The sequence below is a fragment of the Nylanderia fulva genome, unplaced genomic scaffold (genome assembly GCF_048542155.1).
Source record: "Nylanderia fulva isolate GAGA-0341 unplaced genomic scaffold, ASM4854215v1 Scaffold31, whole genome shotgun sequence".
Lineage (NCBI taxonomy): Eukaryota > Metazoa > Arthropoda > Insecta > Hymenoptera > Formicidae > Nylanderia > Nylanderia fulva.
This window is the reverse complement of record NW_028190379.1, coordinates 2,533,895-2,551,673: the sequence shown is the minus strand read 5'-3', so window position 1 is coordinate 2,551,673 and position 17,779 is coordinate 2,533,895. Positions and strand designations below refer to the sequence as shown.

The window sequence follows — 17,779 nt, the reverse complement described above, 5'->3', positions numbered from 1 at the left end:
AATGGCCGAGTTTCAATCGTACGCGAACCGCACTAACCGAATTTTTAGAGGGAAGAAAAAGAAGAGAAGGAAAAATAATAAAAAAACACGAGAAAATAGGGCAACTTTACTAAAGGTTGAGCGGAAGATGTATTATATAGAGATATTTGATGGACGCTCAGACTGTTTCGCGATATTTGTCTCGACGCGAAATATAAAGGTCGGTTTACTCGGGAGTCTTGATGTCGATGTTCTCGATGCTCGCGACTTGAAACAGAACGAAAAAGAACCGTCGCCATTGCGGCAGTAATAACCATTTCATCAAAAAGGAAAAAGCTCAAAAGCAGGATACGGTCCCGTAGGAAATACATCGGGGCACGAGCAAGGAGAAAGCCTCCGTCCGCGATGGACATTAGTAAACGAACCGGAAATTGTGTGCTTTCCATCAGCGAAACGACCGAACTTAATGCAACGACTGATGTGGATTTAATTGTAGCGACTCCAATTTTCAGCGTTCTCGGTAAAGAGAATGAGTTGTTGTACGTGACTCATTACTAATATTGATCGTAAAGTCGGGAGAAAATTTTGTTTTTTTTCTCATTACTTTAAAAACAAAGGAGTTATGTTCTGCAATAAAGTTACGTTATTATAACAGTTAAAGAACGTATTCTTATTTTTATCTTTAATCAATATACTTTGTAAAATAAAGTTTTCAACATATTAGGAGATGATTGTTTTATTATAATTTTTTAAAAATATTCAAGAGATTTTTTCAATAGGAATATCATTTTCCAAACAATTTACGGATATTAAAAAATGTTTGTTCATATTTTTGGATTTAATTTGTTCGACGGGAGCGCGGAGACCATAAAATTCTTTTTCGGAAGAATGGAATGTAGCGATCGTGAACCATAATTATAATATAAGGGGCAACATCTTGTGGACACGTGTTGCTGTCAGTTGTGAGATTTGGAGATCGCCGGGGGGCCTTCTATACGTTCCCGCCATCGCAGAATTTTCGAACATCATCAAACCGGGCCAGGATCCAACCTTAATTGATGTTTCTCATCTTTTTCCTGCCTTTGTCCAGTCGTGTAAGATTTATAGCCAACTGACGAGATGCGATAGAAATGCTAGAAATTCCTCGTAAAACCAAGAGAACAAAATTTTAAGTAATTTAGGGAGATATTCTTTTATCATAAAAAAAAAAGAAAAAAGAAACTGCTGCATATCTAAGAGCCTCAACGAATATTTCATGAAATAAAAAATTGAGTTTCTGAGAATAAAGAATAGTGAATTTTTCTAGTCTTGCGCGCAGAATTTACTTCAACCGGATTTTCAAGACTTGTTGCTTTGAAAAATGAATACAGTACCTCACACACAGCGCTCCTCATATAGTTCTGTATTTCTCGCCGACACTTTTCGTTCCGCAATTCCTTCGTGATTCGCAACTGCGGTGTGATCCGATTTTCTATTCGTTCAATTCCCCGGCTTTCGTCGCCGCAACGTTGTCGCTCGTTCTACGTACTATACCTTCTCGTGTTTTACGAACATCCATCACCTCCGGATATGCCGGCGAATTCGAATTGGATTACACGCGCCAGCCGAGCCTTCAAACATTCCGGTCCGGATGCCTCGTTAATTATGCATTATCGCTAAGTAACGCCGATCCGAATAAAGCGCCGGCGCGTCGAAAGATGGGACGAAAGACGAATTGGATTAACGAATAGGGCGTTAAGTGCAAGCCGATTGTTCCCGATATATATATCATCATTAAGTTTCGGGGATTGTCCGGAGAAAATATGAAAAATCAGCCGGTTGCAAATCCGGCGTGAATGTATGTGTGCGACTCTATATTAACGATTATGGTTATAAATAATCGTGGAGTTATATGCCTTCATATCTGACATCCGGCTTTTCCTCGATCCGATTTTCTATCGGAAGACTTCTTCGACTCTCTCATCGCTAATATTAATTCAACGTCACGTATCTTCGTGGTTCCTCGCGATTACCACGTGCCCGCGATGCATTTCGGAATTATCCCTGACACGTGATTCGTTTCGTGTTACGTACCGACCGCAATTACGTTGGATTTGTACTCATCATAGGAACGACACGTGGCGCTTGGATGATGAATAAATACGGTTAGGACGAGAGTTTTCTATATTCGATAACAAAGGAACTGAGAAGTATTCGCCAAATAAGAAGATACATATTTCGGCATCTATATATACAAGCATCTATAATTTTCTCTACAAAATAGTGATGATGAAAAAGCGATGATAAAAGAACGGATGCATGTGTATATTTATTTATCGTAATTGCAAGCAAAGCTAAAAGAGATGCAAAAATATTAAACGTGTCGATTCACTTGAGATTCATTCTGAATTAATTAATCAATTCAATATTTGTGTGAATCATCATTTTTTCTCTTATTACCGAAATATTATATAAAAATGTCTTTTATATTCATTATTCGTTTGCCAGAAAATACAGTTCGTTAGAATAAATTTACTTGTGCAAATATTTTTTTTTCTCAAAGAGAGCGTTAACAAAATAATTTTTAAATTAAAATATAATAATTAAGTCGTTTTTAGAAAAACTATCAGCTGTCTAAGGACTCTAATCGCGACGTTATCTTTTTAAACGCTCGATATCTCGTGCAGCTTGCCATTTTCTATCTTCGCTCTAAAAGCTTGGCCACTTGACAGATCTCTCAGAGAGTCGGTTCACCTTGAGAGCAACCACTTAAGCGGAGACTCTTTCAATATGCACTTCAAAGAAATGCCAAATTGGTTAGAAGTTATGGCACTTGAAGCGCAAACTATCGTGCATATGAATTACTGATTCGCTTTCAGTTAAAAAAATAACATTTTTAAAAGACTAAAAAAAATTTCGAAGAGGTATTAGTACTATAAACTTTTTATAAAAGAATTCCTCACTATTAATGATTTAATGTATTTTAACATTTAAATGCGATACAAATTTTAAAAACTTATTTTTTACGTAAATTGAATTACGAAAATTTTATTTCATAAATATTTTTTTAATTAATCGCAATAAAAAATAAATGAAATTCTAAAAATATTTCGCGGTCCATAAATATCGTATATTGAATAAAATTGTATTCATAGTGAAATGGTTTTACACAAACACACACACATTTTATACAAAATGGACACGATCAAAATCTATTTGATAACAGAGACAAAAAAGAAATGGGGAGTTTTCCACGAAGAATGCCGAACATCTTCCGCGATTCTTTCATGCGCGTCGTGAATATCGCCCGTTTATGAATTCAGAGAACCATATACCGAGTGAATTCTTTAGATACCCGTCACCGCATCGATTCGATCTGGAACGGGTTGTATCGAATCCGCGACACATACACAAGTGGGTCGCACCGCCGGACGTGTGGAAGAGACCGGAATAGTTCCCGCGCGAATACGTGGCCGGGAACGCTTGAATTATCTCTTTCGCGAGAGTGGCGTGAACGTGCAGCGCACACATTCCTCGGCGCGGGTGTTCCGCGACGGCTATTCTATTAACCGTAAGTCCGCCCGGATGCCTTCGCCATCTATTTCAGATTTGTCGAATTCAATTCACCCCCGTATTTCGGCGCGCATGTGTGTGTATTCCTAACGGCTTTCGCGCCCGCCGTCTTTCCAGCGTTCTTTCTTTCCTCTTTCCGGTCTTACTGTCGAAAATGTGTGCCACCCCTGCTATTCTCAACTTCCTTCTACTCGGCTGTGTCGCCTCGGGACTCGTGACACGGTTGTATGATTCACATAAGGAGAGGATTGCCCCGAAAGAGTTTCAAGATTTCTCCCGAATACAATTACCATGTAATATGCTTTGTTTGTTTTCGCAGAGGCTTATCGTGATTGTTAAGTGAGTAAAATTTTATTCCAATGAGAACTAATGAAACTTTCTATTTTAGTAAGTCATTTTTAATTATTACAAACTTCATGCAAATAGTTGACATAAATTAGAAAGCTTTATTAAATCAGCAGTTATTTCCGTTATTATTGAAATATTTTTTCAATAAATACTTTTAATCTCATTTATATATAATGAAATTTACATGGTTAAATTAATTTTTATGATAAATGTATGATTTCTCTTAATTACTTATCTCCTAATAAGATAAAATTTAAATTTTGTTAAATATCATCGATATTTATAAGTATTCTGTTATAGTATTGTTGCTCATCGCAAACCTCCCTGTAACTTCGCTATTAAAATTTGCTTAAAACAGTTATATAAGAAAACAATGAAAAAAAGATCAAAATTCAGTGTTTGTCTTAGAATCGTGAAACTTTCTTCCCAAAGTCAACATCGACCTTATAGCGTCGGGGTTAGTCTCTTTCATCCCGTGTGTTTCCGGTCAAATGTCTGTAGAGACGCTCGAGGCTACACACCATTGTCTTTTCTTCGTTTCTTCGGCGTGAAAGTTGGTTGTTTGCGTGATTACTTGCTTCATCGGTTTCGCCCAGAGCGAGTTTTCTCGCGTTAACCAATTTTGAGAGATACGAACGACATAGTCGTTCCTTAAAATTGACGCAGCACTTTACTCACTTCTGTACCGTGGCAGATTATAACACTCTGAGATCTCGCAAAAGTGTGGCATAAATTAAAAATAGATTTTTTGTGCACCCAACATTACTATATCAAAAAATTCATTAAAAAAACAAATATTTTTATTCAATAAAACGATAGTTTTATTTATAATATTTTGTGATATTTAAACTATATCTTTAAATCAGAAATAAAATCAGAACATTTAAAAAATATTTATTAGATATTAAATATTATATATATATATGTTACATAATTTTTTTTTAATTGTATAACTTTATTCGAAGATATCTCTATATTATTGCGACCTATATAGATTTATCGCATGTATCTTTAGACTTTTAGACAGAAAGAATTTCCGTTACTGTTCCTGAAAGAGTCAAGGGAAGCAGTCGTAGACAATTACATGCAGGAGAAAATTAGGGCGACAACGAAAGTGGAGGAGTGCTGTGGGGCTCTACGATCTTTCTTCGATATAGCAAAACATAATGGATGGAAAGAGGGATAGGGAAAGAGAGACACATGATCCCTATTGCCTATCTGCGTCAGTCATTCGAGCTTTTAGCACATTTGCATTTTTTATACTTTCTCAAACGAATGGATGAGTAGGTATATACTTAATTTCGCCGAAGCCATTTTTTTTTACACGGTAACGAGAAATGTGCATAACAAATTTTAATGTGTTTTTTATCAGTGATTTTACATATTGACACTTGATACTATTGAGATTTATTTGGATTCACGAAAACACTGCGTGCATATTTCTCTTTGATTGCGATACCTTTTGTGAAATGTATCACACCCCGAAATACTGTGTTGTTACTTTTACGAATGTTGAAGCGCTATGTGAATGTACAAAAATTAAACGTGCAAAGATCGAAAAATTAAATACGCTGCCACACAACAATAATGTTTATCGTTAATAAATATTATTTTGTTATGAAAAGAAGAGTGTGTTCTATTGTAAATTAATTTGAACCGCTTTTACGATTTTTTTTTTAAATATGAGTTTAATGCAATATTAATTTTATGCCTGTTACCAATCAGTGAAACATTACGTGCGCGACGTAAGATATTTTTTTAGCAGCTTATAGAAGGCTTTTAACTTGTGCATTTTTCGGTGCAACACGTATGAAGAGAGACTAAACCACGGATTAAGTTTCACGACGTGATGTACTTTTCATGTAGTTTCGCGATCGATAGCGTTATGCTTGCGAATATATTTTTGAAATATCAGCGGTAAACATATACTGATATTTACGCAGTTTAAGCCCATGAATAATCAACGATAATGGTATCTGCGTTTGCAATTTTATTTTTAACTTGTTTTGTTTTACAAATTCATGTAATTCTCACAAATTTTGTTATGAAAATGCAGCATCGTAATCAAGATTCAAAATACACGGACATTTTCAACAAGTTTCAAAAACGTCTACTTTGTTTCACTTCGCGTTTAAAACTGTGCTACGTTGCACCTTTTTATCGCGAAAATTACGTGTTGGTTCACGTTCAATTATTCGCCAGCTTACGTCAAGCGTATTAGCAGTAAGTACACAATCAAGTTTTCTAGAGGTACGGGAAGTTTCAAAACAGCTTCTGTCACAATGTTTTACTTTTAAACGATAGGTACTTGAAAAATTATCTTAAGTTTATATCGCGGAATATCCCTGAACGTGACGTCATCTCCCAAGAATTCTTTGAAATCTCCTCCTCTCGTAACATGCACACTTCTATAATATTCATATAAGACTCTCACAAGACTGAATCTCTTTACCAAGAATTCTGTAGAAAAAAATTGTCGGATATATGAATATAAATAACAGCAGAATCGAAAGAAGAATCTTCAACTCCTCGGCAACGTTAATTAGCCGCGAGATATCTAAAGAAGATGCGCAGTATTTGCAGCATCTCTTCGACTGTACTGGAAGATAATTTTGTCAATGTTTGGATTTCAATTTTTTTTCTAATAGTCGTACAAATTACGAAGAACTCTGTATATACACCCTGTTAATGGATCCACCATTATCGCGTGGCGATAACGCATTTAGCTCGAATACCTAGAGTCGTTCACGCAACTTCGAATCTTTTTACGATAAGCCGGGAACGGGAAGAAATACCATGCCGTATTCTCTCCAAGTTATACGAAACATGATTCCGCCGATCGGAATACTTACAGCACCGATAAGTATGTTTCACGACACGGTCCGACCGGTCGGCGAACCTTTCCGTACCTATGTAACATAGTTCCACGCGATACTCATGAGACTTAAATGATGTCGCATGAAAAACTAGTTCCGACCACGCGCTAGTTCCTGTTTTTTTTCTTTTTTTTTCCTTCGATTATTATCAGTCGGGATAAGCCACTTCGCGCCGCAAACAACGATAGCTCCCATCTCTCGTAGTTCTCTCCGTCGTGGTTACACTAGTACTCATCCATATTCATGCATGGAAAGCGCCCTCGTGTACACCACGGCAGCTCTGTTAAACGCTTAATCAGCGTAAAGTAAGCTTTTTAACGACGCGCGTAATTTCACGGCGAGAGTCATCTCTCGCATTCGGCGCGCGGTGTGTTTATCTTTTTCCCGTAAAAGGTACGTAAATGAGCGCGCACCGCCGTTGCAGCCGTCGCGGCATTAAATTATGTCTTAATTTCGAGCGCGACGGGCTCGTTTCCCCCAGTCAAATCGCCGGTCCGCTGTTTATGGGCCTCGGCCTTACGGTGATTTCCCAGGCTTTCGTTCCGCGCGTATCGCTACATTGAGAGGCGCGTCGTATTTTATTACGTATATCGCGTTCTTCGACTCTTGGAGCCGCCTTAAAAGCCACCGTGCGTGTGACTTTCGATTCGGACACGGAGTGAATGGAGAGGTGCGAGAGATAAGGAGATACAGTCGTGTCGAAGGCAAGAAGCGACACCCTTCATTCTTCTACCTTGTAAAGGGATAATGCGTTGCGCGCGCTCGCGTTTTAGCATCGTAGATTTTAATCTCGAGTAAATAGAGCTTTTATTGTCGACAACGTGTATAATTTTCATGTCTATATGTCACGATATGTGTACGAAAAAATTATCCAATTCAAATTCAAATACTCTGTGTGCTCTGGATTGTATATAATTTCATACCTGTTCCCGGCAATAAAAGATACCGAATTGCGTGGTATATATTAATCGAAAAATTGTAGAAAAAAACTAGTTTTCGCACCGTTGCGCGAATTGCGTTTCATAAAACTACCATATCGAAATGAAAATTGAGAATGATGAAATTCAAATAAAAAAAAAATAGCAGAGATTTATATCAATCAATATATCAATAAAAATGTTGTTCCTAGTAAAAGAAAATTAAGATAAGATAAACGCGATAAGAAAAAAAAAATACGTATGTAAATTGCGCTTGTGAGAAAAATTTTATCAATTTATGTTAAAAAATTAGCATTTTATTTGCGTACGACACGTAAGAAACTATATATACGTAAAAAGCACTTTTGCGCGATTATTAAAAGTGTCAAAATGCTGGATAATAAAATTTGTTAGCCTAACGGAATTGAAATTAGTGTCAGTGTGGTCGTAAATTGATTATTGTGTGTAACGCGACATTATTGGAATGACGAAGATCCACGCGCGCGAGTATATTTATGGTCATAAAACTGTCCGGTTGTTGGAAGTAGTTTTGGGCACTTCCGCCGTGTTCAGCATGAATTTTGCATATTTAACCGGTGAGCTCAGTAACAGACAACTGTTGCCGCAGGCTACAGCGCCTGTCGAGGTTGAATATCCAATATTCCAACGGCGTAATATTAAATTATGCGATAGGACTGGATGCGGAATGAAATTTTCTTGACTTTCGCATAGCAATCGAGTAATACTGCCGGCTAAATGCAGCCGGATAAGAAAGCTTGTCTCTTAAGTCAATTTAAATCGTTGACATTGCATCAGACAGTTTCTAGTTTTTGAATCTCCGAAAAAAATGTTAATAAAAGATTCAACCGGCATTTTAATTCGGTCGACTCAGTTTTGTAAAAAAATCTCTAGATGTGATAATTGAATTATGCATTTGATATTACTCTATGTTAATTAGCTTGTTAATGTGTTTTTATTTTTTTATTAATTTTCCTATTAATTGTAAATTATTAATTATTAAATCTTAAAAATAAATTCTAAACATTATAATAGCAAATTAAAGTGCAATTTGTCGTTGTCTAATCAATACGGTAAGAATGTTGGTTACGCCAGATGGCAACTTTTCTTGATTTTTTCAAATATATTCTTTTACATTGTCGGTTTGCGTCCCGTAATGAAGTCGTCGAAAGGAGAGGAGCCACGTAACTTGCGATAATCTCGGCGGCGTGCAAGCTCATTTGAATAATTAATGCAAAATGCCTCCTAAATAACCCGTGGGGGATCGTCCGATGCACCTGCACCCGGTTGTGCGCCCGTATGGAAATGCTCGCGCAAAAATTGCCACGATTCGGACAATTTCGTTTAAGAGGCGCACTGGAAAAGTTTATTGAATCTGTCGGGTCAAAATTTGAAGTTCGTGAATTAATTCGAACGAGAAAGCCAATAGGCTCACATACACAAATATATTTCAATTGGATAAACTCACGTGAGGCTTTTAAATGTTATATAAAAATAGATAGATTTAATAGGAAACAAAATTTTAAAAATTGTCTGTTTTATACAAGTTTTAAATTATTGTAATAAATCGTAAAGAGATATATAATTTAATAATGAAAAAAAATAGTTAATTAACAGTTTAACTTTTAAGTTAACAGTTTAAAAAATAGGTAATGAGATTGCATTGATATGAAGAAATATCGTACGTAAAATTTTTTGCTCGTTTCATGCAATTTTGTTCGTATGCATTTGCGTGTTACAAATTAATGTAATTCACTTGATTTATCTTTTTATAAACATCAAATTTTTATGCCTCGCTTTTGAAAGTAATATGCTTTCCGATACGATCAGACGATAATGAATAAGTAATTGCAGTACAACCCAGTTCTGCATAATTACATTAAAAGATGGTATTGCCCGGTAAAAAAAATGATGTTAAGAGGCTTTTTCCTGTTCCTATTTCTCCGGAGGCACTGCTCGTAATGAGCTTTTATTGCATGAATAGAGGAGCAAGATGGACCTTTTGCTGTGTATACACTGTAGGTGTCAGACGTGAAATTAGTCCGCATTTATATTCTTATTTGCATACAATAGAATCAGACACCATAATAATTGTTCTTTTATCCGAACACTTTATTTCCACGCTCATCAACCCCTAACACAGAGAAAGAGAGTATTCTCATATAAGGGGCGGCCAAATATGCGCATAATAGCGAGTAATTATATCAATTTTACGAGTTGTCTGGTAGAACTAATTAGAGTGTCAAAAACGTCTTATTCTGTTAAAATTAAACGCGAGAAAGATATATAGACGCGGCGTAAATAACATCGGGCGGTTATATATGAGATAATCGTGAGGTATTCCTGTTCACACTGTCTAATTCATTAGCGCAAGCTTAAGAGAAGTACAACCTACGGAGTGACTGCAGCTGCTAAATCGATCAACTTCAAAGTCCCTGCCATGAAACTGACTGGCAGACGTTGGCACGACCCTCGACTACTCTCGACGTGTCACTGTCTGTCGAACCCTAATTCTTTTCCCGAAGTGACACCGAGAAAAACATAAACACGTGTTTTCGAGTGACACGTTCTATCAGATATGTCATGAGAGTTTTTCACATTAATGATTTAAAGTCCGATAGAAGATTTTCGTCGTTGTGAGATTTAGTAACGAAAAGTAAATCAACGCTTCCTTAAAAAGTTTCAGTGACATTTTTATTTTCGAATGAAATTAATTATACAATTTGTATAGCTACTTTCGAATAGATTATCTTATTAATAATAAAAAGTAGACAAACATTTCCGCTAAATAATTAATAAAATATTTGTGGTGACAGTACAATAATCAATAATTTGAGTTGTCAAGTGTCTTTGACTATTATTTTTCAAGATTTAGTATAAAAAGTGTGTCACATACGTTTATTTATTTATTTATTACCTTGCGATATCCAATACGTCTATATTATTTATTAATTTGCAAATGTAAGCTAATTTTTTTGTTCTTTCTCGTGTGTAACTCAAAAATAACTGCTACCTCGGGATTAAAAAAAAAAAAAATTATTTCAAATTGATCAAACAATTCATAGATAACAGTAAGGGCGGATAACCTGGAGCGTTCAGGGTTTACGAATTCGACTGTTTATAATGCACTACCGTTCGCGTCGTTACAGTCCAGCGTGAAACGAATTTGCCGGCGGGCGGTATAACGTGCGTCGATAGTAATTGCACTGAACAAAGCCTTTGATGTCTTTCCTGACGCTGGGTTTTAAAGGCTGTCTCGAAGTGCGTGCATTCCGCTAGCAAACCGCAGCAGAGTATAACGATCAGAGCTAGAATGGAGCATTCTGGATTTGCTTTGAGTGCGAGCACACACTCGGGCTGTTTGGTTTCCGACTGTAATAACTAATATGCGAGTGCGTTGCCGCTGACGCCAACTAAATGCGAAATATACGATTTGCGGCAATTTCTGCCGAATACGGACTAACTTAACCGCTGCTGACACATTGAATTACATACTCGGCCGACGGTTATTATACGCTTACAAGCAGATTTTTAATTAAACAGTCTTGCGCACATTAAGCTCTCCTCCCATACTCTCTTACCTTGTATCTCAGGATTTCTTTCTTCAAGTTTTCAATCTATCTATCTGTAAGTATTTCTTCTAAATGTATTCTTGTAAAATCTATTGATAAAATCTATTACTTATACTTTTGTTATATTTATAAGTACACTTGCGAAAAAAGAGAGATGTTGATGAAAACAATTACAAACATTTAAGAAATAATAACTTTCCCTTATTTTGTCAGTACTTCTTTTATATTAAATTTATATTAGATTTATGTATAAAATACAAAGATAGATTAAAAAATTTAAGAATAATAGATAAGGTTGCTAGAGAAATATATATATAAAATAAGCAATTTCTCACTCACCGATACGTACAATTGCAGCAAACGCAAACGAGCGGAGTTGTAGCACACAGCACATTCATCTGAAAACAAAATATTCAAATTATATATAGAGTGAAATTCTAGAAACAAATATCTCATAAAAAATGCAGTAAAAAAATATTTTTATTTTGTATACCTCCCAGTTACCTCGTTGTCGCTCGATGCCTCCCCGGGCCTCCTCCTCCTCTTTTGGTCCTTCGTAGCACTCACGACACTCGCGAAAATATGAATAATTACGATCGCGCAACACTTATTTACACGGCACTCCCGACACGCGAAACTTTATACGGCACTTCCGACGCGCGAACTTTACACGGCACTCCCGACGCGCGAACTTTACGCGGCACTCCCGACGCGCGAACTTTACACGGCACTCCCGACGCGCGAACTTTACGCGGCACTCCCGACGCGCGAACTTTACACGGCACTCCCGATACGACGCGTGAATCGCACTGCTATCTGTAACAAATAAAAAACATATATATTAAAAATAAGAATAATTTTATTAATTTGCATTATAATATAATACACAATAGAATTAGTAAGCTAGAATTAACACTAGATATATCTACAGATCGTAATACATTTGCGCGAAAACAGATTAAGTTAGGTTGGGTTAACTGTTGGGAAGAGATTTCGCATCGAATTTCTCGCCAAACATGCGTTTCGGATAATTAGGATTATATATAAACGTTGAAATTATGATATGTCATTGATAAATATTATAATACATAGGTTAGAAATGATTATGCTTACTAATTAATCGCAGTGGGACGCAACTCAAATTACCTGGTACTCGCTGCGTTTCAGTAATAGCCGAGACTATTTGCTATTTTACAAACATTAGCAACCTCACTCTAATCGTGATACTATACGTGACTTGATATTATTAATAATTAATAAAACTCAAAGGAGATTCGTTCGAAAAGATATATACAGCTTTAGAATAAGTAAGTCTAGTATCTATAGATATAAGTATCCGATCGATTTTATTTTAGCTTAATTAATACTTTTTTGGCTTCTAGAAGACAGAACTCCTTTTAAACCTCGTGTAGAACTGTAAATTTTTAAATCCTGATAATTATTGATAAAGAAAATGCTGTAAGACAAATTAATATGCTGCGTAAAGTTGGCATATTAATTTGTCCTTAGGCATTTTCTTTGGTTTAATCGCCAAAGCTATTTAAATTATGAAGAATCTAAAACTGTTGAAAATAAAGCCAAAACTTTGAATCATTTATGATATTCCAATTAAATATTCTATTAAATGATATGCTAGTTTCACACACACTTTAATTGTATATATTAAAAGAGCTTAATAAGTTAACTATCATTCACAGAGTTATCACGTATTTAAAAATTTATAATTTACATTCGGTTAATTATGTTTACAGAACTCACTAAAATAATTTAATAAAATGCTCACAAATGTTTGTAACAGGATTCAGAACCAGTGATGGATTATTAATTACACGCGGCCCGTATTATTATTAATTATATATATAACCAATATGCGTTCAATTTTTATCAATAAAGTATATGTCGAATTTTATTTGAATATTTATCAAATTTTGTAATCAAATTCGTTTATTTCGAAAAATTTATTTATGTGCATTAAAAGCAATCATGCATTATAATTATAAATATAAAAATTACGATAGAATTATCATGATTATATGCTTTTGATGACATTAATTTATTTTAAGAACAGATAGTATATAGCTGCGTATAAAAATAATATCTACACTTTACTATTTAGAAAATTTCAAAAATTTGTACATTTATAAAATAAAAATGACATTAAACGTAACAAACTCGCCCGTTAAATTTTTATTTGGGACACAAACAGGGACACTGGAAAGTAACTTCAAATATTTGTAGGTAAAAGCGTGAACAAGCTTTTCCCTACAAATCTCTATTTTCCCGACGGCGCTCGAAGCTTCCGTATTTGCGATCGCAAATGTTTCTTCGTAGAAAGCGTAAGGTAAATTTGACGATTTCATTAACCGTCGCTTGTGTGATTTCATTATACGTATTGTCTGAATAGGTTGAATCAGTTGTCCGGAAGTCTAACCTTTCTCTCTTATCTCTCGCACATTAATCACGCGTCTTCCCAACCTAAGCGGTTCTCTCAAATAGGTGGCTACTTGTCAACATGTCAACAAGCAAAGATATAAACGATACTTCTTGGATATGATGGATGACATCTCCATATAAAGGAATGAATCGATACATAACAACAACCATTTTATTAACTCCTGTGCAATCGCCTTAGAAAAGGCATAATCAATCGCATTGAACGAATACACATGTAACAGTCTTGAAAATAAATTAGGTTGTATTTTTTTAATGTGCTGATTGTATGTAGTATACTATATCAAATCAATTCGCGTTGAATATCTAACGGAAAGAAAGTATAAAAATATTTCTTATTTAATTATGATTTATTACCAGAGCAAAATCAATCAATGGATGAATGTTATATGATAAAATGTTATATACGCAGGGTGTCCCAGAACTGGCGGAAAAGTTTTTAATGGCAGATTCCTGGTATCATTCGAAAACGATTTTTCCTCAGCGAAAATGTCGAAACACCAATAATTTTCGAATTATAAGCAGTTGAAAATAAAAGCTTTTTTGGAAACTAAACCTTGTGGAAAGAAAATATTAACAGAACTACATTCTTTAGTTAATTTTAGATAGAGTTTACTTTAATAGAATTTTAATATAAGGCTTAGTTATAAAGATACATAATAACAAAAATTGGGAACATGCTAAAAATGATGGCCTTCCTCAACATTTTCACTAAGGAAAAATCGTTTCCAAATAATATCAAAAATCTGCCATTAAAAACTTTTCCGCCAGTTCTGGGACACCCTGTATATGAGCAGTAAAATCTCTCTCTTGAAACATATAAATTCAAATATGAATTATATCTGCTATAAATCCTAAAAAAATTTTAAATGTTTAGCAGAATTTTAAAATTATATATGCTTATTCAAATGAGAAATGGCAAAATCATACTCTTGCGATTTTTAATATAATTTTATTATGAGGTCATGGCATGTGGATGGAGCTCTGAAAACATTCATGCAGGCATTTCAAATGGTCTCAATTATGCCAGACACGTTTCAGTCTTTAGGAGGAGTCCTTATTCGACGGCGTGACAGTAGTTTCTCTCGTCGCGCATGAATAGAGAACGACCGTGAAAGCGCCATTGAAATTACAGGAAGGTAACTTCCAACTCAAATAGTTAAAGGCTTTAACGAGTTACAATTAGCAGGGGGACTGCGCTGTTTGTCGTATAATGGAATTTGCTAATGATAATTCAATATCGCGCTAGCTCCTTTCCGCGTATTAACAGACGAAGAGGTCGCCGCTGAATCCTGGCGCGCTGGCAAGCTTAAAACATTTTGTTCCCGGGATTCCCGAAGGAAATAACGTATCTGAGATTAGTTAGAAAAGAAACGTGAGTCCAGAGAGGTAAATTTTCACAAGTAATTTCTGCTTTTAAAAAGAAAAAATAGACAAGTTTCTCGCTTTTTTCCCTTGTTTGTTAAACATATATACGCTTCAGTGTTATTAATATTCAAGAATGAGCTATCATACGGATTGCATTTGTATATACATATATTTTTCAAAGTTTAAAATATAAAGTTTGTAAGATATATATTTGTGTTATATTCAATTTATGCAAAATATATAATTAAGTTTCTATTATTTCGATAGAGATTTTGAAAAATTCTTGCGAATAATTGTCTGTAAGATAGTGAATAATTAAGTAACAAATAGAGATGAATATATCCGAGCTATTCTATAGCCTCATTTGGTAGTATGAATCGGGTCTTTCTTACTCCCATATCCATTGTCTCATTACACTCGTGATGACATCCATTCTCTCCTTCAAATGCTACTAATTGTTTTCCCATTCTCTGCCGTTTACACATCGTAACGCATCCATTTCACATCTTAATTAAGAGTATATTTGTAATTATAAATTGTATACACATAATAATGTGAATATATATATTTTAATATTTTTCACTACTTATACACATTTACTTTTTATATATTTATATATTAAATTCTTATGATCTCTGTGTGTATTTATAAAGTATATTAGAGATGCAATTGATTAAAAAAATTTGAAAAAATTTCTTTCATATGTATATAGAATTCTATTCATCGAACTGTTCATGTTATTGGAAATTAAGACAAAACTTTGTTCTATATAATATCTTCGACAATTGGAAAGATGATATTCCGCATCTCTCATCTCCGTCGACATTAAATTCTCATATTATTGCAGAAAGAAAATCACGCATTCAGATAATATGATGCAAAATACTTTTATATAACGCTTTATAGTGATTGCCTATCAGATCACGTTTTCCATATTACCATCGCTAAACTTAGCCTTAAAATCATCGAGGTGAGAGAGACTCGCCGATAAACTCGCCCGGTTCGTTCGATCTCTTTGAAAATCAAGGGAGGACCTCGTTTCGCTATCTCGCCCCCGCAATGCCTAAGGCTACATCGTATACATGCTCTTCATTACGACCGAACTGCTTGAAAGCACAGAGCTTTCAAAGGACATAGGTACGAAGTATGAGTATCTCTCATGGTGTTATCAGTTTATCTTTTTTGACTATTATAATCCAAAAATCAAAACTCCGTACTCGTTAAACGTAGCAAAGTCTAATTAATCTGAAACAAAGTTAAACTAGAATTGAATGAATGTAATTGATTTTAACATGCGCGTTCGTTCTCACGAAGTCATAATGTCGCGTTGCGATAGTAAACTCATCTCGATCTATATTTTATTGTTTCATTTTCACACATTAAATGTCCTTTTCAATACCTATACAGATGATAGTACGTAATATCACTAAAGTAGGTAATATATTTCCGGATGACCCCATAGATTTTCAATGTTCACGGGAACACAGTAAACGTAGAGAACGTATTAAGACGCGGTGGTCGACGTGGTAGAATGAGGACAAGGATCTTCGGTGTGGAGCTCAAAGCTCTCTCTCTCTCTCTCTCGCGGTATGAGAGGTAGGTAGGTGAAATCGAACGGCTGTGCTGGGCCCGACATACGTCGCCGTGGGCCCGCCCCGTGTTATACCTCCGCGAGGCAAGGTAGTCGAGCAAGTTGAAGGTGGGCGTTAGGCGTTAAGATGATATATGTTATTCGCTTAATTAAGCGCTTGTCCGCGCAGAACGTCCGAGCTTACACAGGAAGAGCAAACTTGCGCCCGAGCGACGCAAGGAGGTGGGAACGGGTTGTAGAAGCGCGCACGGTAGCTCGTAAGGATCGAACACGGAGTAGAACAGAGTACTCATCCTTTTTTGCATCGCGCCGCAACAGACTGGCGGAACACGGCAGGCCTTTGTCCGCAAATGGCAACGCGATTTAGTTTTGGAAATAACAGTCTTCAAAATATATTATTATGTTATGCAGCTTTATTATATCGAGAACGAGAGAATCTTAGCATAATAGATATTTTTCAATGTAATTTCTGATATTTTGAATATGAAATGTGATATTAAATGTATTTTTTGAAATTTTATATACATATGCATATTATCTCATTTTTATTATTGTACTAAAATATTCATGTGACGGAGGAAATTGGATAGATGGAAACCGTGAAATTCTATTCTCCAGAAATTATGTTAATTAATATGCTATCACAAAATTTTAAATATTATAAAACGTAAAAACTCGTAAGTTATTAAAATTTAATATTTTTAACATTTGTAATTAATATGTAATCTATAACCAAACATTCATCTCTATATATAATATCCATTTTCATTATTTTCAATAAGCAAAAATTTTTTAAAGCTATTAAAAATTTATTCCTATTTATAAAATTTATTCGATCATTGAGCTGGAAACATTTGGATATATCCAATTTCTTAATTGCATTATCGATTAATGAATATGTGAGCGTAACAAAACAAACATGTAATCATCGAATGAATGCATAATGTTGGTAGATTACTACGGTCCTTGAAGAAGGTTAAATAAGATTTAGGCATATTATAACAGTAAGTTGATGAAGGGGAATGCATAATGAGAACGAATATTATGGTAACAAACCGTGCACACTGATCTCTCATATAAGAAGATAGTAGAAAGACGTAAGTTCGT

At 35.1% G+C, this 17,779-nt stretch overlaps 1 long non-coding RNA gene across 1 annotated transcript in view; it reads right to left on the bottom strand.

Annotated features, from left to right (window-relative positions):
* The window catches only part of LOC146722486 (uncharacterized), an 84,956-nt gene that overhangs the window by 44,786 nt on the left and 22,391 nt on the right, over positions 1–17,779 (bottom strand). The window contains exons 2-3 of the long non-coding RNA XR_014925143.1: positions 11,756–12,078; positions 11,602–11,660 (exon numbers count right to left, since the gene is read on the bottom strand). This is a non-coding gene — a long non-coding RNA (uncharacterized LOC146722486). The remainder of the gene's footprint in view (positions 1–11,601; positions 11,661–11,755; positions 12,079–17,779) is intronic.